The sequence below is a fragment of the Dama dama genome, chromosome 33 (assembly GCF_033118175.1).
Source record: "Dama dama isolate Ldn47 chromosome 33, ASM3311817v1, whole genome shotgun sequence".
NCBI classification, from domain to species: Eukaryota; Metazoa; Chordata; class Mammalia; order Artiodactyla; family Cervidae; genus Dama; species Dama dama.
In genome coordinates, this window is record NC_083713.1 from 64127525 (window position 1) to 64152251 (window position 24727).

General features: G+C 43.5%; 1 protein-coding gene across 7 annotated transcripts in view; it reads right to left on the reverse strand.

Annotated features, from left to right (window-relative positions):
* Positions 1-24727, reverse strand: part of MGAT5 (alpha-1,6-mannosylglycoprotein 6-beta-N-acetylglucosaminyltransferase) — a 389158-nt gene that overhangs the window by 311995 nt on the left and 52436 nt on the right. For 6 of the 7 annotated variants that reach the window (XM_061135085.1, XM_061135082.1, XM_061135078.1 and 3 more), the window contains exon 2: positions 18700-18749. The exons of the other annotated variant lie outside the window; for it this stretch is intronic. The gene's annotated coding sequence lies outside the window, so the exon portion shown is untranslated. The remainder of the gene's footprint in view (positions 1-18699; positions 18750-24727) is intronic. 7 annotated transcript variants of the gene reach the window in all.

Sequence of the window (24727 nt, forward strand, 5' to 3'; positions counted from 1 at the left end):
ACTTAACACAAGTCAATATGGTACAGGAAAAACTCTCCCTTGCATCTAAAATGCTCTCCCCATCAGGCCAGCCTCGGCTGCCTGACATTCAAACATTCGGCTCACCCCTCTCCCCCAAGGCCATGACACTCACAGCTTACGGGATCTTAGTTCCCCAACCAGGGATCAAACCCAGGCTCGTGGCAGTGAAAGCGCCAAGTCCTAACCACTGGACCGCCAGGGAATTCCCAATTCAAACATTTTTGAGTACTTCTGTCAGGTACTCAGTATGGGCTCATGAGTAGGCATGATCCCAGCCCTCAAACTTTAGTGGCAAGGTAGACAACAATGGATCATTCAACTATAGCATAAAAGTGGAATCTACCTAGTGATTCCACAAATGGTTGTTGAGCGCTGTTCTGGATGCCGAGCACATGCTAGTATACAAAACCAAGAGGACATACACAGGATAATCGTAAGAACACAGAAGAAATCCATCACATCCTATCCAGGAGGATCAAGAAAGGCTTCTCTGAAAAAGGAACCCCTGGAAGGAGTCTTAAAAGGTGAAAAGAAGATGGTGGAGGAAGGCACCCCTAGCAGGGAGTGGGAGCCTGTGCGTGGAGCAGAGGCACTGGTGACCAAGGACACCCCAGGGCCCGTTCCACTGCACGCCTGGCATGGGAGGCAGGGGGCCAGGATGAGTCTTGGGAAGCAAGACAAGGTAACCAGGACCTTGATGCCACTGCAGGACTTCCCTGTTGTTGATGTTCAGTCGCTAAGTAGTGCCCAACTCTTTGCAGCCCCATGGACTGCAGCACACCAGGCTTCCCTGTCCTCAGCTATCTCTCGGAGTTTGCTCAAACTCAAGTGGATTGAGTCAGTGATGACATCCAATCGTCTCATCCGCTGTCATCCCCTTCTCCTCCTGCCTTCAATCTTCCCCACATCAGTGTCTTTTCCAATGAGTCTGCTCTTCACATCAGGTGGCCAAAGTTGTAGAGCTTCAGCTTCAGCATCAGTCCTTCCAATGAACATTCAGGGTTGATTTCCTTTAGGATTGATTGGTTTGATCTCCTTGCAGTCTCAAGTCTTCTCCAGTACCATACAGGGCTCCCCTGTAGTTGAGTAAATTTGAAGAGCCTGAATCCCAAGAGTGATGTGATCCAATGCCCATCTCAGATATATCATGAGATGGTTTTTGTCTGCAAGTATTGCCTCTCCTGCCTCAGAGACTTGAAAATGCAAAAGACAAGCAGATTTAGATTAAGTAACTGGATACAAATACATTTCCAAAAAAACTAAGAATCTTCTATTCCAAAAAATAGAAGATTCTTCCCTGTTTTAATTAGAGAAGATGGCTAGAAACCACTAAGTGGGTGGGAGGGGGGAGGGAAGGAAAAGGATGCTTTTTTCACAAGCCCCCAAAATTAAGTGAGCAAAAAGCAGTTTCCCAGAGACAAACAGTACTGACTTAGTAATTCTGCTCAAACTGTTCGTTTTCATCTCTGCTGGGACCCACAGAAGCTGCGTGGAAACGCTCTTCACGTCCCGTGTGGCCTGCTGCCGCTTCACACTTCAGTAGGAGCCACACCAGCCTCCCAGCTTTGCCGCCAAGTTTGTCATGAAGAAGCCAGCCTCTGAGAGATCCAGAAAGGAGTGATCGTATATATTCTCACCACAGAGGATGGCTGCAGAGAAGGCTGTTTTTTCCAAATAATGTTTTACATTAATTTAATAGTTCAACATTCCCAAGGGCCTTCAGACTGAGGACTGCAATTCTACAACATGAAGGACAATTTCAGATCCCCACAGCCGAAATTTCAACTATTAAACATTCCATCCCTATAGACAAGATACACTTACTACTCAGAAAATGGTATCCTGAATATAACACACTGATACAATGAGATCACACTGTGACATTATAGTTTCCAACAAAAATCTAATTAAAAGCTGCTATATAGTGTATCCTGCTTATTCACCAAAGTTTAAGCCTACCAGCTATTCTAGCTTCAAATGAACTTGATAGCTTTGATACAACCACAAACTCCAATTTGATAACTACACAATTATCTGCCTTCCAGATAAAATTCTAAAGCCCAACCCGTAACATCATAATTAGGTTGGTTACATTGTTTATTATGGAAAGAAGCATATTAAATGTTACTACCTCGAAGGCCAATGTTTCTCTTAGGGAAGCCAAGCATAAAACAAACTGGGGAGTTTTGTTCATCTCCCACTACAAGTTGCCAAGATGTTTAACTGCCACATTTTAGGATAGTTCAAAAGTTCCCAGTCAGAATTAAAATTGAGAGATGGGTTAAAGAGTAGTTTTCTTGGACTTTCCTGATGGTCCGTCCAGTGGTTAAGAATCTGCCTGCCAATGAAGGAGACACGGGTTCAATCCCTGGTCCAGGAAGATTCCACATGCCTCGGGGCAACTAAGCTCATGTGCCCCAACTACTGAAGCCCCCCGAGACTAAAGCCTGCACTCCAGCACAAGGGAAGCCACTGCAATGAGAAGCCTGAGCACCACAATTAAAAGTAGTCCCCACTCCCCGCAGCCAGAGAAAGCCCTCATGCAGCAACAAAGACCAAAAACTGCTTTACCAGACATGTTTTCATACTCCTTCATTCATTTTTCTTAAAGATCCCAACCATATGTTCATCGCAGCATTTTTACAATTGTCAAGATCTAGAAACAACTTAAGTGTCCATCAGTGGATGAATGGATAAAGATGATGTGGTATATACACACAATGGAACAATACTCAGCCATAAAAAAGATGAAATCTTGCCATTTGCAACAACATGGATGGACCTTGAGGGTATGATGCTAACTGAGTAACACAGAGGAAGACAAATACTGTAGGATTTCTCTCCTGTGGAATCTAAAGAACAAAAAATAAACAAATGAACAACCAACAGAAAGAAACACGAGGACACAGAGAAGAGAGTAGTGGTGGCCAGAGCGGAAAGGGTCAGGCAGGAGGGACGAGGGACGGATAAAAGGGATCACCCGTTAGATGAAAGACGGAAACTAAGTTTTTGGTGATAAGTATGCTGCAGGGTATACAGAAATAATAATATGACGTTGTATACTTGAAACTTACATAATGTTATAAACCAATGTTACTTCAATAAAAAATAAAAATAGATCTTAACCATCCTAACAGTTGTGTACCCAGCACAGGGAACACCCAGTATGGATTATTATTTAACCATTCCCCTCCTTCATACAATTCAACTACGTCCAGCAACAATCACACAATAATCATCATTCTACTCTTGAATCCTTTAGTTTTAAAATGAATATTTAAGTCATGTGGCAGCCTGGATGGGAGGGGAGTTTGGGGGAGAAATGGATACATGTACATGTATGGTTGAGTTGTTCTGCTATGCACCTGAAACTATCACAACACTGTTAATCAGCTATACCACAACACAAAATAAAAAGTTAAAATAAATAAACAAAATGAAGGCCAATTTTAAAGTGACTTCTAAAACACAGCACAATTTTTCTTCCATGATCTAAAATATGCACTTAGCCAGCAACATGACACCTAGGAGTTCTCACTCTCCGTTTTAAATCTCAGTCACACATTAAAACCTCCAAATGGTCACACAGAGTGATGGAAGTGAAGAAGCTCGATTTCTGTTTATTCATCTTAAACTGCACTATCACTGTATATCTCGAAGTCTTATTTAAATTTAATAAAAGGTTGTACCATAAGGACAAAAGGCACAACGTACTCCTAAAGAAGCTCCAACAAGCCAAACCACTGGGATCTCACTCTCAAGTCAGTGAGTATCACTTAGTCCACGAGATTCCGGGCCAGCTGGATAATAGAGCTGCCCAAATTAATTTCCACGTACAATACAATGCTTATTAAAGGGAAAGCTTTTAAAAACATGTGCTAATCTGATTGTGTAACTAGATATATACTCGAAAAGTGAAAATGTTACTCACTCAGTAGTGTCCAACTCTTTGCGACCCCATGGACTGTAGCCTGCCCTCTCCTCTCAACACGGAATTCTCCAGGCAAGAATACTGCAGTGGGTAGCCATTCCCTTCTCCAGGGGGTCTTCCCAACCCGGGGAGCAAACCCAGGTCTCCCACATTGCAGGCAGATTCTTTACTATCTGAGTGTTTATGTATATACGGGCTTCCCAGGCAGTGCTAGTGGTAAACAACATGCCTTCCAATGCAGGAGACATTAGACATGAGGGTTCAGTCCCTGGCTTTGGAAGATCCCCTGGAGGGGGACATTGGCAACCCACTCCAGTAGTCTTGCCTGGAGAATCTCATGGACAGAGGAGCCTGGTGGGCTACAGTCTATGGGGTTATGAAAACATCAGACATGACTGCAGAGAATTAGCACGGCACAGATGTGTATATACACTTATTTTGGCACTTTTTAAATATTGGAATATAATTGCTTTGCAATGCTTCTGCTGTTCAACATCATCACCCAGCTGTGTGTGTGTATTAGTCGTTCAGCCATGTCCGACTTTTTGTGACCCCATGGACTATAGCCCACCAGGCTCCTCTGTTCATGGGATTTTCCAAGCAAGAATACTGGAGCAGGTTGCCATTGCCTACTCCAGGGGATCTTCCTGGCCTAGGGATCAAATCTGCATCTCTTGCATCTCCTGCAGAGGCAGGCAGATTCTCTACCACTGGGCCACCTGGATTACTTGGCCATAAAAAGGAATGAAACTGAGTCAGTTGAAATGTTGTATTAATAGATGGTCCTAGAGTCAGTCATACAGACTGAAGTAAGTCAGAAAGAGAAAAACAAATACCATATATTTACGCATGTATACGAAAAATAGAAAAATGGTACTTACGAACCTATTTGCAGAGCAGAAATAGACACAGAGATGTAAAGAAAGAATTGTATTATTTATATGCTGTTTTTCAGTCTCTAAGTCGTGTCCGACTCTTTGCAACTCCATGGACTGCAACATGCCAGGCTTTCCTGTCCTTTACGATCTCCCAGAGTTTACTCAAACTCATGTCAATTGAGTTGGCAATGCCATCCAACTATCTCATTCTCTGTCACCCCACCCCCCGCCCCCGCCGCTCTCAATCTTTTACATGTATATTAGTAAGGTAAGGTAAAGCCGCTCAGTCATGTCCAACTCTTTGTGACCCCATGGACTGTAGCCTACCAGACTCCTCTGTCCACGGGATTTTCTAGGCAAGAATACTGGAGTGGGTTGCCATTTCCTTCTCCAGGGGATCTTCTGGACCCAGGGATCGAACCTGGGTCTCCAGCATTGCAGACAGATGCTTTACCATCTGAGCCACCAGGAAAGCCCACATATATATTATATATATACAATTTACATAATCATATATAAATTATTCCCTGGAGAAGGAAATGGCAACCTGCTCCAGTATTCTTGCTTGGAGAATTCCATGGATGGAGGAACCTGGCAGGCTATATAGTTCATGGGGTCGCACAGAGTCTGTCACGACTGAGCACACACACACACACACACACACACACACATATATCAATTATTCAGAACTTAGACAAGGCAAAAGGGTTTTTCCCAGAAAGTATTTTATCATTAGCTTTGTTTAGAATTGCCCACACAAGCTGATAACAAAAAAAAGCAGAAGGTTGAAGTCAGCTCTATTGGTTTGAGGCTCTCTAAAGGCTCAAAGACCTTGGAAAAGCCCCTGATGCTGGGAGGGATTGGGGGCAGGAGGAGAAGGGGGCGACAGAGGATGAGATGGCTGGATGGCATCACCGACTGGATGGGCATGAGTTTCAGTAAACTCCGGGAGTTGGTGATGGACAGGGAGGCCTGACATGCTGCGATTCATGGGGTCGCAAAGAGTCAGACACGACTGAGCAACTGAACTGAACTGAACTGAACTGAAAGGCTCCACCCTCTGACAGCCCCACTTGGAGTAGACCATGCCCATGGCCCCACCCATGGGAGGCAGCTGCAAACAAGTAAAAGAAGCCTACAAACAGAAGCCTTCTGAACACACAAAAATGTAAAGGTTCAGACACAAAAGCTTCTGTGTCGCCAACATTTGCAGCAAGGGTAAAACAGGACTTTTCAACATCAACACTACTACTATCTGGGCTGGGTAACTCCCTGTTGTGGGCGTGTCCTGTGTGTGATAGGGTGTTTATCTGCATGCCTAGGCCCTACCTACTGCAGCCACACACCAGCAATACACTCCCATACCCTCCACCCTAAGAGGTGAGAAAGGTCATCCCCATCACTGGGCAGCTGAGAGTCCCAGGGTGGAGGTTAGAACACCTTGCAACAACACACAGATCAAGCCCAGTGCTCACCCCAGGGAAGGAGACTTTTTTTTTTTAATAGCACCCTTTTAATTCTTAACAAGTACATCTATTTCTTATTCAAACACACACATTTAAACACACAAAGAGTATGCCACTGAGAAAAACACCAGCAGCCCTCACAAATTACTTTCCTTTATTTTTAAATATTTCCCTAGCAAACAGAAACAAAACTAGCATCATCCCAAAAAGGCCATTCAAACCGGTGAAAGACAGTCTGTAAACAAGGACATAAATGATTATTTTAAAGAAAGTGTTTCTGGATTCTCCCTTGGAATCAATTCTTTCACGCCCTGTTCTAACTAGCTGTGGTTTCTCCAGGTCAAAGCAGCCTGGAAGGAGCCAACTGGAAAGGTGGTGTTAAGGCCAGTATTGGGTACCCAGAGAACTTGGAAGAGAGGCAGCCTGGGTATTACAAAAGGAGCCTAGCTTTGAAACCGGCTTTGGAAACCTGGCTTTGAGTCTCTGTTCTATCTAACACTTTCTCAACCCGGTGCCCTGCCCAAATCACAACCTCCCAAGAAGCCAGCTTTTATTTATGAAATCAAGGGTGATGTATGCTTCTGAGAGCTGCCCTGAGAACTAACTCATTTTGTAACAGGAGGGAAGGGGGCAGGGCACAACTTTTGAAAGTATGACGTAGCCCAAGGACACAACATAAACCAATTAGAATCAAATGGGTCCAAGGTGGTGGACAAGTCCACTTTGATGGATCCTTAATCAGCAAGCTCAATGACACACCCAGAGGCGCCATGACAGTTCCAAGGCACTGTCAAAAGACCAAGGAGTGGGTGGTGGCACAATTCCTGGAAATATCCACCCCTTCTCCAAAACAGATGAAACAATCCTCCCACTGATTAGCATATGAAATTACGCAGCCTATAAAAACTAACCACACCACCCTCTGTGATGGCCCAAACTCAGTCTGTGGAATGTGCTTCTCTCTGAATCTGAATAAATCCATTTCTTAACCATCACTTTGTTTCTTCTGCAATGAGACATCAAGAACCTGAACCTGGTCTTGAAACCAGGTACCGTGGGTTTTATCTAGGTAGGTTTTATCTGGGTTCAAGCACAGCCATGTGGGTTTGAGTCCCAATCTGAAGTAAATGGCTTCAATTTGAGCTATGTGGAGGTTTTCAAAACATGTCAAATATTATTACCTTTATTGTAGAATTATACATGTCAGGAATGTCAACCAGAGGTAACTGCTGGCCTTGCCAACAGGAGTTTTATCACTGAAAAGAGCTGCAGGGTTGATTCCGACAGCATCAACAGCAGATTCAGGAGATGGAAAAGAGTAGGAAACAAATATGAAAGCGTCGAACACATGGTGAAGTGCAGGGAGCCTGACTGCCTGGGTTCTCATCCCACTGGGTGATGCTCGGCAACGTTCTGGACTTATACCACCTTGGTCTCCATCTGCAAACTGGGGAAAACAGTAGCAGCATGATGGCCATCATTTGAAGTCATGATGCTCTATAAAATCTACAAAAATCGTCAACACTAACTTGGCAAATGTTAAACCAGTGCTCCTAGGGGAAGGGAATATGGGCTTAGGTTTCCATGATCCTCTGATTAGAACATTTTTGTCATCTGATCAATGCATAACCATCCACTTGGACTTCCCTGACAGTCCAGTGGGTAAGACTCTGTATTTACACAGCAGGGTTCAATCCCTGGTTGAGGAACTAACATTCTGTGTGCCCAATAAATAAATAAATAAATAAATAAATAAAACAAATATTTAATTTCACCTATTAATTTTTCTAAAAAAATCTGAAATAAATTATTTAAAAAATAGATCACTTTTTTTTATGTGTATCTGTTTCAGGACACCTTATTTACTATAAACTGTTGGTTCATTAAACTGAAATTGCAGCCAAAAGGCCTAAGCTCATGTTTGAAGAAGCTTATCTAATATACCTGTTTTCTCTCTAAGGCACAGCACAACCTTCTTGCCCTCAGGAACTCTAGATACAGTCCCAGGACTAGGCTTGGGTTTTAAACAACAAAATCACCAGTCAAAAAAAAAAACCTCAAAAATGCCAAGAGTTGCACTAATTATACCAGGAAGAGGATACCTACTTAAAGTATAAGACCTGAAACAAAAAGGCAGATCTCCTGAGCTGGGAATGCGCACATCAGTAGCTCAAATTTTCTTCCACTCTGAGTCTGTAAAGGGTTGCACAAGCACTGCAACACTGATTTGGGTGTTATACACATAAATTTTAACAAGGAAGCAAATATGTACATACAGAATGTGCAAATAATGAGGATCAACTGTACTGAGTTGCTCTGAGTAGGTCTGATGATTCAATGAATGAATACAGATAAAGTGCTAAGAATACTGCCTTTCCCCTGTATAGCAAAGTGTAAGTCGCTCAGCTGTGTCCTACTCTCTGTGACCCCATGGACTACACAGTCCATGGAATTCTCCAGGCCAGAATACTAGAGTGGGTAGCCTTTCCCTTCTCCAGGGGATCTTCCGAATGCAGGGATCGAACCCAGGTCTCCCGCATTGCAGGCGGATTCTTTACCAGCTGAGCCAAAATGGAATCTGTGTATAGTAAGCACTCCACAAATGTTCTCTGTAATTATTAGGGAGTCAAACATGTTCATAACATATCACATGGTGTAAAAAGGTGAGCTATTTCAAATCCTAAAAGATGATGCTGTGAAAGTGCTGCACTCAACATGTCAGCAAAGTTGGAAAACTCAGCAGTGGCCACAGGACTGGAAAAGGTCAGTTTTCATTCCAATCCCAAAGAAAGGCAATGCCAAAAAATGTTCAAACTACTTCACAGTTGCACTCATCTCACATGTCAGTAAAGTAATGCTCAAAATTCTCCAAGCCAGGCTTCAGCAATATGTGAACCGTGAACTTCCAGATGTTCAAGCTGGTTTTAGAAAAGGCAGAGGAACCAGAGATCAAATTGCCAATATTCACTGGATCATCGAAAAAGCAAGAGAGTTCCAGAAAAAAACACCTATTTCTGCTTTATTGACTATGCCAAAGTCCTTGACTGTGTGGATCACAATAAACTGTGGAAAATTCTGAAAGAGATGGGAATATCAGACCACCTGACCTGCCTCTTGAGAAACCTGCATGCAGGTCAGGAAGCAACAGTTAGAACAGGACATGGAACAACAGACTGTTTCCAAATAGGAAAAGGAGTACGTCAAGGCTGTATATTGTCACCCTGCTTATTTAACTTACATGCAGAGTACATCATGAGAAACGCTGGGCTGAAGGAAGCACAAGCTGGAATCACGATTGCCGGGAGAAATATCAATAACCTCAGATAAGCAGGTGACACCACCCTTATGGCAGAAAGTGAAGAAGAACTAAAGAGCCTCTTGATGAAAGTGAAACAGGAGAGTGAAAAAATTGATTCAAAGCTCAGCATTCAGAAAACTAAGATCATGGCATCCGGTCCCATCACTTCATGACAAATAGATGGGGAAATAGTGGAAACAGTGGCTGACTTTATTTTTCTGGGCTCCAAAATCACTGCAGATGGTGATTGCAGCCATGAAATTAAAAGACACTTACTCCTTGGAAGGAAAGTTATGACCAGCCTAGACAGCATATTAAAAAGCAGAGACATTACTACCAACAAAGGTCCATCTAGTCAAGGTTATGATTTTTCCAGTGGTCATGTATGGATGTGAGAGTTGGACTACAAAGAAAGCTGAGCGCCGAAGAATTGATGCTTTTGAACTGTGGTGTTAGAGAAGACTCTTGAGAGTCCCCTGGACTGCAAGGAGATCCAACCAGTCCATCCTAAAGGAGATCAGTCCTGGGTGTTCATTGGAAGGACTGATGTTGTAGCTGAAACTCCAATACTTTGGCCACCTGATATGGAGAGATGACTCATTTGAAAAGACCCTGAAGCTGGGAAAGATTGAGGGCAGGAGAAGAAGGGGATGACAGAGGATGAGATGGTTGGATGGCATCACTGACTCAAAGGACATGAGTTGGGGTAAACTCCGGGAGCTGGTGATGGACAAGCAGGCCTGGCGTGCTGCGGTTCATGGAGTCGCAAAGAGTTGGACATGACTGAGCGACTAAACTGAACTGAACTGAAAAAGCTTAATAAAATTGTGGAAAAAAAGACCATAGACGGTGACAGAGAACCACAGAAATATGGCACGGAAGAAAGAAATACAATTTTAGAAAATTTCTTCCCTAAAGCAATCGTCCATTCAATCTATTATCTTCCTTTCTCTCCATCAAAAGGGTACACTCTCCAGGCCAACCCTCTACATGTCTGCTCTCACATACATTCTCTGGACAGCTTGTCCTTTTTGCAACATATTGTAGCAAACTCCATTTATCAAACTCTCCTGCCAACTACGTAGGAGGGGTACCATTCATGTAGCAGGGTGTCAGCAGCTCCTGGGAAGACAGGAGCAGGAAAAAGGCCGGGGTCTCTCACCCCTTTTCCAACCACCCACAGGCATCTCCGCTAGGGATTCGGTCCTTTCCAGAAGGTCCCACTGCCCCTTTCTGGTATCATGGCCAACTCCCATGCCCCCTGCAGCCCCAGGGGTGGGCGCCTTCCGGTGGCTGCACACGGTCTCTTTGGTATGACACTGTCACCTCTTCCATCACCTACAAACCCAGTTTTCTGTAGTAAGTTCTCTGTTGACAATGCTTAGTCCAGTTATCCTGATACGCCACCACACACGACTCCAGAAGAATGCGAAGCCAGGCAAATCTCCTGCCAAGATCAGCCCCATCACACACAGATGCCCCCACCCCTCCTGCAACCTCACCTCTCACATCTGGACTCTCTGGATTAAGGACAAATAAAGGTCCTTTGGTTTCTTTTTCTTAATTCACTGCTTGCAGGGGGGAAAAAAATGCACTTATAAAACTATTAGAACGAAACTATGAGAACTATTCTTCAGCTTTTTTATCAAGTACATGACCTTCCCCATCTTTCAACAGAGGCTCCTGGCTGCCCCTGCACCAAAGGCTTCTCGCTCTGTAAGTGCTATTTACTTTAAAAGGATTAAGCAGTACTTTCAACTCCTACACACCTTGATTTTTTTTTTTTAAAAGATCCAAATGCAGCCAAGGGCACATGGCCAATTTACTCTCCTGGTCGGCACTGGCCACTGCTGGCTGCTGACAGCGGCTGGTATAATCAATGTCCATTAATCCTGAGGCAATTTCCAATCTTCTCCTCCCATTGTTTCTTATCCAGGGCATATGGAAATGTAACGCCTGACCATAATCACATACAAGCATAAAAAGAGAAGTAAACCAGCTCATGCAGATAAAAGGATGCAAGAGTGAATCAGAGAAGCAGGAGGTGGTGGTGGGGGGCGATTTGTGGGCAACGCTTGCTACGCACAGAACACACATTCCTCTTCTCCCTGGATACACAACTGGATGAGGTGTCTCAGCAAGGGGCGGGGGTGGGGTGTGTGTCCAGGGGACCTGTATCTGTGGCCCCTTCCAGGGGCTAGAATGAGCACTGCAGGGTGATCCGGAGGGCAAGGGTTCACAAAGTCAAGCCCCCTATCCAGCCTTGGTCACTAAACAGTTTTTTTTTTTTTAAGTTGAAACGCAGCTGATTTACAATATTGTGTTTCAAGTATATGGCAAAGTGATTCAGCCATACATATATATCTATATTCTTATTCTTTTCCATTTTAGGTTACTGTAAGATGTTAAATATTGTTTCCTGTGCTATACAGTGAGTCCTTGTTGTTTACTTTATATATGGTAATGTGCATCTATTAATGCCATCCTCCCAATTTATCCCTCTCTCTCTTCCCCTTTGGTAACCATAAGTGTGTTTCTCTGAGTCTGTCTCTGTTTCATAAACAAGTTTGTTTGTACTATTTTTTAGATTCCACATAGAAATGATATAATACTTGACTTTTTGACTTACTTCACCTAGTCTGATAATCTCTAAGTCCATCCATGATGCTGCCAATGGTATTATTTCATTATTTTTACGGCTAAGTAATATTCCATTGTATATATGTACCACATCTTCTTATCCATTCATCTGTGAATGGACATTTAGGTTGTTTCTATGTCTTGACAATTATAAATAATGCTTCAAAGAACACTAGGCACATATATCTTTACAATCCAAGTTCTCTCCAGGTATGTGCCCAAGAGTGGGATTGCTGGATCATGATAACTCTAGTTTTTTTTTGAAGGACCTCCATAGTGTTTTCCTCAGTAGCTGCATCAATTTATATTCCCATCAACAGTGTAGGAGGATTCCCCTTTCTCCAAACCCTCTCCAGAATGTATTATGCTCAATGAATTCTTTTTAAAAATTTTTTATTTTTCATTAGAGGATAATTACCTTACAATATTGTGATGGTTTCTGCCATACATTAACATGAATTGGCTGAATGTCCCCTCTCTCTTGAACCCCCCTCCCGCCTCCCTCCCCATCCAACCACAGAGCACAGGCTTTGGGTCCCCTGTGACATACAGCAAACTCCCACTGGCTACCTGTTTTACATATGGTAATGTGCACGTTTCAATGCTATTCTTTCAAATCATCCCACCCTCTCCTTCCCCCACCGTGTCCCCAAGTCTGTTCTTTCTGGCTGCATCTCCTTTGCTGCTCTGCAAGTATGATCATCAGTATACTATCTCTCTAGATTCCATATATACATGTTAATATATGACATCCGTCTTTTTCTGACTTACTTCACTCCGCATAATAGGCTCTAGGTTCATCCATCTCATTAGGACAGACTCAAATGCATTCCTTTTTATAGCTGGGTAATATTCCACTGTGTATATGAACTACAGCTTCCTTATCCATTCATCTGTTGATGGTCATCTAGGTTGCTTCCGTATCCTAGCTATTGTAAATAGCCCTGCAATGAACACTGGGGTACACGTGACTTTTTCAATTATAGTTTCCTCAGGGTATATGCCCAATAGTGGGATTGTTGGGTCACATGATAGTTTTATTCTCAGTTTTCAAAGGAATCTCCATATGTTCTCCATAGTGGCTATATCAATTTACATTCCCACAGCAGTATTAGAAGGTTCCCTTTTCTCCAAAACCTCTAAATGACTTTTTAAAAGGGGTCATTTCCCCATCTCCACCAGCCTAAAACTATGAACTGGCGGGGGTGGGGGGGAACTTGCACTGGGTACAAAATGACTATCCATATTGAAACACACACAATCATACACACACAAGAGGTCCTTCTGTTACAGAAGGTCTTGAACGCATGGATGTGTACTTTTCAAATGAGCTGGGCAGACATCTGGTCAAAGTGGCCATGCGGGTACATGAAATAATCCCCAGCATGTCCCTTCCACACAGATCTCCAAAGGGAGAACCATTTGAGTGAGGGTCACAGGAATAAGCACTGTTCCTGGTTCCCCAGCTCCTGTCAGGGAGAACTGTGCCCTGTAGACCAGCAATGCTTCTACTGTGTAGTACAAAAAAACAGGATTCAGAGAGGTCAGGGTGGGCCTTTTAGCAGCAGCAGAGCCAACACCCCCATCTCCCAGGTCAATGCTACTCCAAGCGGGGTGGGGGTACATCCACAGAGAAGGGCCAGTCCACAAAGAGCTTCTGGTCTTTGAAGTGCCAAAACTGAGGGTAAGTGTTCACTTTTACAGCCAGTGGACAGGGTAATTTTATGTCTTTGAATCTCATAATAAAATTGAAGGCTTGTATTTTACAATGCTTTTTTTATCTCACTTTTCTAGTAATTTATTTTTATGGTAACAGTCTGTGATGGTTTAGAATTTTAAAAGCTGGTTCTGTTTCTGTCGGCACCCAGAGTCCCCAGACTCTTCTACCAAGATCACTGCACCCTCTTCCCCAATCCTTCCTGCCTCAGGCTCACCCAGGGTCTCCTCCACCCACCCTTCACCCTTCCTCTCCAGGAGGTGCCTCCCTTTAGACAGGTGAACTTTCCCAGAGCACCTCCAATGCCTGCGCTGTGGACACTGATTCCTGTGAGCCATCCTGAGCTCAGACCAAAAGGGAGTCAAGTGATTGATCAGTCCTCCATCCACACAGCTACAACAACACAGGACTCTGGTCCCAGAAAGGCTTCCCTGGTGGCTCAGTGGTAAAGAATCCACCTGCAATGCAGGAGACCTAGGTTTGATCCCTGGGTTGGGAAGATTCCCTGAAGAGGGATATGGCAACCAGTATTCTTGCCTGGAGAATCCCATGGACAGAAGAGTCTGGTGGGCTACAGTCCATGGGGTCACGAAGAGTCAGTCACAATTTAGCAGTTAAATAACAATGACAACAACTAGTCCCAGAAAGCAGTCACAGTACAAGAAGAAACGGCTGGAAACCTATCAGTGGCTCTTACCCACATTAATTAATCCGAGAGAGAACCTCAGCATGCTTGACAGATGCTGTCTATCCATCATCTCAACCTAGGATGAAAAGGGAAGGAGACTTTGCCTCTCTCCTCCAGGGAGGTGGGGATACACAGAGAGAGGCCTGGCTTGGAGAGACAGGAGAGATTATTTACAGAGTGAGTCGTGTGTGTGAGTGAGTGTGTGTGTGCATAAGTGTGCGTGCGTGAGTGTGCATGTGTGAGTGTGCATGCATGAGAGACAGTGTGCGCATCAGAGAGAGTGTGTCTGTGTGTGTGGCATCAGGTATGATGAAGTATTATGGGAAGGGAAGGGGATATGGAGACCACATTAGCTCTGCCCAATAGGACCCACTGAACAACCCCTTATAAGGGAGCCCGAGCTAGTGGGGAGGAGGACCTGGAGAGAAGGAGTTAAACACATACATCTCCTTGAAAATGAACGAAGAAAAAACCAGGCGGATCGCAAAGATGGCCATGACCTAGCGGAAGGAACAAAAGAAACCCTAGGAAACAGCAGAGTCAGGCAGCACCAACCCTCCCCAGAGTATGGATACTACGCAGGGCTCAGTGTGTGCCTCGGTTCCAGGCAGACCATATTTTTTCAGAATTTCCAGAGACAGAAGGATGGTAGTTTTAATAGAAGCCATCATCAGCACCTCTCAGTTATTAAGACATGTGTCAACCATGGATCAGAAAGGCAGGGAGTCAAGGGGGTGGGTAAATGAGCGAGTGTTCTGCTAGGTTGCTGCACTTTTCTGGGTATTTGAAATTTTTTTTTCAAGTAAACCAGAGAACAGATGCATGATGCTGTTTTGAAACTTCTTGCCACAAATGGGGAGCTCTGATTAGATCCTGTCCAAACTAGGCATGCCTTGAGAAGACAACTGCTCTGCTGTTCCCTGTCTGGCCCAGTGACAAGACAAAGGGTGGCCCCTGCCCTGCCCTCCGCCCTGCACCCCCACCTTCCCCTGAGGCCAGCAAGGCTAGCCCAGTGTGGTTATTATCAAAGGGCAGCAGTTCTCTAGACAGAACACAGGCACCTCATGGGCTTTGAGAAGAAGGACAGAGATGGAGTTCCCGTGCGTGTCACAGGCAGAGGGCCGGGGAGGTGACAACTACCCTCAGCAGATTTTCTTCACAAAGCCTGTGGCCACCCACAAGCTGGCTCAACAGCCTGTCCTTGCCCCACTCCAGGCAGGCCACACACTGGACTCAGCTGCCTAGCATATGGCTGAAGTCAAGCACCGACATTTCCTAAGACGAGACTCATGTCCCAGGAACCACAGAAAGAAATCGCAGCACAAAGAGTGAAGGCTGTTTCATTTTAACTGCACCCCAGGCATGCCATCTAAGCCCCCCCTTCCTGCTACACCTCTTTCAGGATTACTCATCTTTGATGCCAACAGGAAAACATCATGAACTTGAAACGCCATCATCTGGATTTGTGGGTGACTGTACTTCAGTGCCTGCACTAGCAGGATACAAATAGAATGAAACCAAACTTTGCTACCTCAGACCCGTTTCTCTCTGACACTCGTTTCAGCTCATGCTGCAGCCACAGGCCAGGATCTTCACTCCCCACCAGTGATGCGAAGGGAGTAAGGCCAGTCCTTCTGCCCAAGAAATTTACCGTTTACACAGTGAAGACAAGGCCTTCTGCCGCCCTCCCACGTCTTCTCCGCTTTCTTTTGCGGTGTGTTCATGTGATCTACTGCGGTGGCTATGGTCTTAATTTTTTTTATCATCAACACTGCATCTTTCAGACATTCTTGGTGGTCCAGCGGCTAGGAGTCCGCCTGTCAATGCAGGGGACACAGGTTCCATCCCAGCCCAGGAAGATTCCACACGCTGCATAGCAACTGAGTCCATTCGTCACAACTGTTGAGCCTGTGCTCCACAAGAGAAGCCACTGCAATGAGAAGCCCTCACCACAACTAGAGAAGGCCTGTACACACCAACAATGACCCAGCACAGACAAAAATAAATAAATTTAAAACAAAACACTACCTCTTTCTCTTCCAGTCCTGTCTCCAGAAACGAAATGGAGAAGATGTTTCTTTGAGAAATTAAGGCATAAAAAACCAGGTGTGGGATCTACCAACCTATCTGAGAAACACCCCCTTTTTTTTTTTCCGACACCCATTTCTTACCACAGACTCTGTGGCAGAGCTCAAGAGTCATTTGTTTGCAGAAGCCAACTGTTAGTTTAGATCATATGATTACACATAAACCCAAGCAGAAAGTCGGGACATCTTTTCCCCAGCTGAGCCAGAACAGAGATGGTTTTACAAACTGGCCAGGGGAGAAAGGTAACTGCTTCTCCACCTTCAGGAAGACCCAACCATTGCCAAAGCCCTGGGCATTGTCGAAGTGTGGAGAGTGTGCTTTCTATCCAGAACGCTATTTAAAGGATGATAAGAAACGCAAACTCATCTGTGATATGGCTTTCAAGTTATAAATGTCAATGACAGCCAGTCTGCTGCGTTGGGAACTCCTCCAACAGGTTGACAACGGCCCAATTCCACGGCTCTGGAGGAGGCCGACAGACAGCTGCTCTTTCAGCAGTTATTTCGAAAGGAGCCAAGAGGCCCTTCCAAAGGCAGCTAGGTGTTGGCGCGCTGACGGGGGAAGGTGACACCATTTCTGGTGGCAGACAGACACAGCCCAGGAGTGCCGCGAGATGCCAACATGTCTGCCTGCTCCATGGAGACTATTAACCCGACATAGAACAGGGGGCAAAAAATACCACAGGAGAGGCAGAAAGATGCGTATCCTTCCCAGAGCACAAGCCATGGCACCTGGGGGCCAGGGACCACAGACCCAGTCCTGGGTCTTCACCATGTCAGCCTGAGATGCCCCCAACTGCCACGCCTGGCAACTCTTGGAGGGCAGTGAACGAACTTCCCTATCTGTCAACACTACACTAGTTTCAGACAGACCCTAGAAGACAGATGGTTTAACTAAGCCAGTCTCTGAAATGAAGCTCATTCCCTTTAAGTCATGTGTGTGATATGGGGGTGGGGAGGGTGTATAAGATGGATTAAATATGCTTGTTCCATCTCAGACAAAACCCCCTATCTTTAGAGATGCAAAATCTCTTTGAGGTTCTGAAGGAGACACTTCTTATTTTCTCTGGTTTCTCCCAGCGGGACAAACTGTCAAGGTGACAGAGAGAAGCCTCTGATAAAAGTCACACGGTCACATGATTTGAGTTCTAACTAAGGCTTTTATTCACAGACATTCATCTGCTTGTCAGTTGCTGGGGTGGTTTTTCTTCTGTGATGTTGTTAAGGACAAAATCTGTTCAAAGACCCACACACATGAAAGAAACACCAAATATGAATGCTTAATGTTTCATTCTGCTGGCCCCATGACCTCAACACCCAAATCTATCAGCCTGTAAAATTCAAAAATTCTGCTCCCAAGTTGAAAGTCTGATTTACCAAGGTGACTCTCAAAAGGTAGCTTAGATCATGGTTTTAAGCACTCAGGACTATTCGTACAGTTAGAACAGGAACGTACTTAGCAAATTGCTTCCTCCATAAAATATGTTCATAACTGGGAGCTAAGGAAAATGTACTCTTTTACAACATTCTTTGATACGGACACAGTTCAGAGATCATGCAGTCATCACGAGTCACACTCTTCAGTTCATTGGCTTTGTTATGTTCACACCACGATCCTCTGTGTCTGAAGGGGCCTGCACGTCTATCTAAGAGTAGCTGGCCAAGATTCGGTTCAATATAGTTATGTTTGACAACAACTGAATAAAATAATAGATGACCTTCTGCTCCGGTCACGTTACTAATTCGAAGCAGATAAAATATCCTTGCCCAATTAACCCAAATGATAAATTTCACCAGGTCTTAACCAGATAGCCAGAAACGTACATGCCCTCGGGACCAAGTCGCACTAGAAGAGTGATCCCCTGGCCCTTTGGGTTGTGGTGGTCCAAATGCTCTGACTCAAGTACCCTGCCCTCTCCCTAAGGGCAAATATCCCAGTCTGTGCTTAAATATCTACTTATTACAGTACTTACATGGCCTGATGGCTCTGCCTCCAAAGTCCACTTTAGAACAGTAATCACTCCTGCAATCACAAAGACAAAGACATCTTTAAGTTTCTCCTCTTTACAGACTTGAGCCACTGCAAACAGACAGGCTGACAAAGAGCTTCTAGAACTATGCCTCACATTTTGGAGCCCAACCACCTTTTAAGATAAACACCTAAAAATAGCTAGATGAGAATTCCCTATCACTCCAACACCCAGAGGCATATCTCTAAAAAATTACATTATCTTGCTTGTTAGGATCCAAATCCATCCATTATTAGTTCAGCAGGAGTAAGGCTCCATTTGGCAAAGATGGAGCATCTCCACAAAACCACTCTCTTGTTCTAAGTCTCAGGAGGCATTAAACCAAAGCTTTTACCAATCCTAATGCTTTCCGGACTAGACTACATTAATTCATATACACAGTCTCAAGTATATGCATACACACAACTTTAAAAATACATAGTTCTGTGACATGAAAACCAAGGAGTTTGCAATATGCGATAAAGCCAATTGAATGACAAGCCTGTTCATTTAAATATAACAGATTACTTGCAGCTGCCTCACCTTGCAAAAGCAAACCAGAAGAGCAGTAAAAAGCCATTTTAGAAATATATCAACTATGTGCTTCTGATATCACTAATATTTTCCCTAAATAACACTCCTTTTCAGAAAAGGGGGGAAAATAGTCCTTTTACAGATATATACAGTGTGTTTCTGATATTCATGGAATTTATCAGCAGATAATTATAAAACTGAGAGCTCAATAGAGAGAGAGGGAAGGAGAGAAGGAGGGAGAGAAAATAAAGACCAGGCTGCACAGATCCATCTTCAAGCTGACTATTCACAAGTTTTTAAGACTAGCCAACAGGTCTACCTCTTCTGAAAGCCCCATGTGGAAGAACATCTACCATCTTCTGCTGAAAAACATTTGATAAAGTTTTGCGTTTTTTTTTTTCCAAATATGGTCTGCAACATATAACTTCCCTTCATAGTACTAACATTTTTGTCTGTGTCAACAATCTCTGAACAAGAGCAGAGGGCTGTGCACTGGGGCAACTTATAAGAGCAGATTCAATCTATTATCATTCCAAACCCATGACTTCCATGAAACAGTCTGGCCTCAAATGTTTGCTAAGGAAGGGTAGGAGGCTGGAAGGGTACCGAATCAATGCCAGTCATCACATGACCCTTTTTATGACAGCTATTATCTGAGATTGCTTTAAGGTGAAGGAATGGGTTGTGAAACTGGGTTATCATGATACAGGAAAAGCTACGATCTCCTGTAAGCAGCACCAAGATATAGTTAGAGAAAACAATCCTAAGCACCTTCACCAACATCAAAAATACGTTCTTTTGTAGTGGTATCAGCTAACAAAATGAACACCTGCGTGCCTCCGACCTGAATAATATCAACTTACTTTCGGTGCTCTTTTCTGCATGTTTTCATAAACACCTAAGTTGTTGTATTACATGGTAGTTTGCCTTTGAATATTGTGATCAAGTGCACAGGCTGTGGTGGCTAATGAATCATACAGTAGTGAGACTGGTATGATTCATAAGTCAAAATGTTCATGATGTGCCAAAAGGGAAAAAAAAGTTCACTATCTTTTACCTCCCCCGATGCTTTCAAATCTGGATTTTTTATTCTTTCATAATACTCATACTAATAAAGAACTCAATCTTGACTTCACCTTAAGAATCAGGCAAACTACTCTGAGTCATATGAAAATATACAATAGTAAAATTCATGGTCACCAAGAAGCCCAAAGGCTATTCATTTTTATCCTCAGCAAAACTTTAAAGTTCAGCTAATCTTAAATATCATTTCCTACAGAGCCAAGTATATAATATTAATGATTTTTAGCTGTGTTTATAGATAAATGTCTTAGATAAATGTTCTCCTTCCCCATTTTCCAAAAAAGCACCACTCCATAGCTCTCATCAAGATTTTACCCAAAAGTATCTTTTCTGTAAGTTCCCTCAATCTCATCTTGGGTGTATGCTTTGATTTCCCACCTTAATTAAACCTAACTGTGAAAGCACTTGTAAATAGATTCTTCAGGCAAGAGTACTTGAGTAGGTAGCAGTTCCCTTCCGCAGGGAATCTTCCAGACCCAGGGATTGAACCCGGGTCTCCTACATTGCAGGCGGATTCTCTACCATCTAGGCCACCAGGGAAACCCCAAATAGAGATCATGGGAGTGCAACTCAATCTAAAAAGAATAAGACAGCCATCACTGGGGATGGACAGCGAGAGAGTAGTTAGGAAAAACTGAAGCATCATTTTCAGACATTACACCTCTCAATTTATAATTTCGAGAAGATATATTATGAATGACCCACAAACAAAATAACCTGCTTGGTGAGTTCTGCCCTCTAGAGTGGCACTCTATTAGAAATCCGCATCTGAGTATCTTGCCTATCGCCCCTTCCCCATTCAAAGCATCTTGAAAGGGGAGCCATGATAAACCCAGCTTGTTGAAGGACGCCCTTTGCAGTATTACTCTGCATCTGATGACACAGGATGACCGACGCCAAGTGCAGGCATGTGGATCTCACTCCTCCCTGTCCCCGATGCCCTTCAACACTATCATCTGTCCGGTTGATCCCTTTTCAGTTTTACACTCAAGAGTCCCTCTTCTTATTTCCTACGGACAGCCCCTCTCCAAACGGAGAATCTCAGAATCTTGATGTAACCTCAGATACAACTCCAAGCAGGCTTTCCCTCTCCCTTTCTCCACAGTCTAAGCAAAGGTGACTCACTGAGAGCGCCAAAGCTATCCCATATATAGATTCATGGGAGCAAATAGTGCAGGGGAAGCCTACTGCTCTGCCTAAAATATTTTCATGCCTAGAACAAAGATTTTCAATGATAAGACCACTGAATGGTACACATTAGAAAAAATCATGACCATCATTATACGCCTTACTTTTTAAAATTTTTTCTTCAATTCTTTAAAGAAGTCTTTACAATTGAAATGTAGTTGATTTACAACTTCATGTTAGTTTCAGGTTACAGCACAGCAATTCAGTTCATGCATATGCATATACACACATATACCACTTCTTCAGATTTTCTTCCCTTACAAGTTATTACAAAATATTGAGTATAATTCCCTATTGTTTTAAGTCATTCAATCTCCCCTAAGGAACATCAGATAGTCAGAGAGGAAAGAAGTGCCATAATTACAATCCTGGCTTCATACGGCTTTCCCCTTAGGTTGGGCAGACTGACTAAATGTACTGCAAGTGTGACGCTGCCCAGTAACAAAGATCTAGAGTGGACCTTGACAACAGAACTTGCATAATCTTGACCTTTGTTTGGTTTTGTCACAGGTCTCTCATCAAGGCTACACAGAGAGCTTCCCAAAATAGACTCCAATCTAAATCTGCCCCCCAAGGCTCCTACTGCCTGGACACAAACGCAAGGCCCAATCTCACAACCGAAGCCTGTATCTTCTTGTGTCTGAGGCAGAGGCAACGTCAGTGCCTCTGTCGGAAATGATGGGGGGACTCACAGACTATCACAGACAAAAAGTGCAGCTGCCACATCAGAGGGGCAGCGAACCCTCTACAAATGTTAGTGATTATCACTATTGTGCTGTTACTGCTATCAGAGGATAATAAACTAATAGGATAATAAAAGGGCAGTTCTAGAACCAGTCAGAAGTCTGGAAGCACAGCCTGGTGGCGCCCAAAGCATTACATCTTCATTTTGCTAACAGCTATTTTGGCAGGTGGTGGATCAGGAATAAAGAATCCACATGCAATGCAGGAAATACGGGTTCAATCCGTGGGTGAGGAAGATCCCCTGGAGAAGGAAATGGCAATCCACTCCAGTATTCTTGCCTGGGAAATCCCATGGACAGAGGAGCCTGGTGGACTATACTTCACGGGTTTGCAAAGAGTCAGACACAACTTAGTGACCACATCACCACCATTTTATCAGGCAGGTGTGACAATTACAATGATTCAGTGGCTTGGACACTGGAATACCCTTACTTAACAAGACTGTTACCCTGTAGGTGGTTCCCAGGTAAAGTGCTTGATTTACAAATTAGAAAAAAATATTCAAATCTTGCAATGCTCTAATTCATCACTAACTTGGATTAGAGAGAGAATACTTGTAGCCAAAAAAGTTTACCCAAGATTTTATCAAGACATGATGACCGCAGGTCAGGGGATCACTTATGTAGGCTTGCAACTATTTTTAACATTGACAGTGTCACAAAAAGCAGATCCCCTTTACAAAACTTGTACATAATCCCAAACAAAACTTGCTATTTTCATAGAAATTATTTTAAGAGGCACAAGGGGAATTCATCTTAAAATTCTGTTTTTGGAACCATCCCCACATTACACCTGTTTCTCTCCCACAGCCTAACAGTTCTCAATGTATAGGCCCAGATCCAGAAACACCAACATCGTCTGGGAAGTTGGGGATGCAAAATCTCCGACCCCGCCACCACACACCTACCAAATCAGAAATTCAACTGGGGCCCAGCAATCTGTCCATACAAGCCCCCCAGGAGATGGGGATGTACCCTCCAGTCCGAGAAGTGCTGACAATACGCTATTCACATGTGGCCGGGAACACCACTTCAGGCAGCTCTTTTCCCTAAAAGACGATCTGGCATTTTTCTGTTCCTTAAAAACCTGCTATAAGATGATGTCAACTGTTCCCTTCTATTTTTAATTCCTCATGATGAGGCTGAAGATGATTCATTCGGCACCTTATGTGATCACTTCAATAGTAAGGCTCCCTGTCTCCCACCCCTAATGGAAGGTGACTGCTGCCTGTTAGCACTGATGTAATTATAAGAACGATTCAGCAACAAAAGCCTGTCCTTTATCAACCTCAGTGAAAGCTGTAACAGAGAGTTATAATGCTTCATTCTTTTCCATAATATGTTCATAATAATGTATCCTTTGAAACTGATCATACCGCATGTCATAACAAGGAAACCCACAACCCGGGATCAAATTTAGTTTATTGTAAATAGAAATCAAAACTGCAAGTGTTTGGGCAAATCCTTTCAACTGACAGGAAACAAGGATGCATTAACCATCTGGCTTGATCTCATTTATCTACATGGAATATGAAAAAAAGAGAGTTGAGTTAAGGCTTTCCATGGGCCCTAAGGTGACCTCAATACTGAATGGTCTTATCACCAGACATCACCCAACATCTAACTGATTATCAAAGCGGGAAACATTAAGGGGCATTTCTGAAATAATAAATAATCCTTTTCTATACCTTTAATTTGTTGAAGTGTGTATTAATTCGAAGTTAATATCCTCCCTGCTGTGAGGCCTCCTGATGGATTGTGACTACCGATGTTATTATTAATTTCCCTTTCCTTTTTGATTAATTTCACACTTAGGCTGGAGAAGAAAGGCGAGATTAATGACGTCTGGAAGACAATGTTTGGTTCTTGTAAGATACTAAATTAACTTCAAGTGTTCAAGTAAACAGAGAACCCAGATAAGGATATGATAATGGAATTATATCCCAGAGATGTCTGAGATGCCATGCAAATAAACACCCAGAACCCCAGGGAGTGTGTGAGCTGTGAATTCCAGTTAATACTCTTCTGGGATGCAAGGAGAATGAAAGTTGGAATTCTGAAGATCGCAATACACCCTGATAAACTTGTGCCCCTACCAGTGACTGCAGCCATGCGTTTATTGATCATACTATAATTCTCGATTTTGCAAGGGTCCCTCTGTGTATTACTTAGCCTCTTCACACCCTTCTTGTCATCTCTCCAATCTTTCTGGGACAATCTCAGGATTCCTTGCCCAACATATGAAGAGACAGATCTCCTTCAGAGGATATACAGGGAAGGAGTATAAACTCAGTTGTGTGATGCACTTTAATAGTCAGGGAACTGTGTGTATATACGCTAATCCTATTTCCAATAATAATGTCTACATTCTTTGAGAACCTTCTATGTGCCAAGATACTAGAAGCTTGACACTAGTATAGGTCATCTAACATAACAAAAGCTCT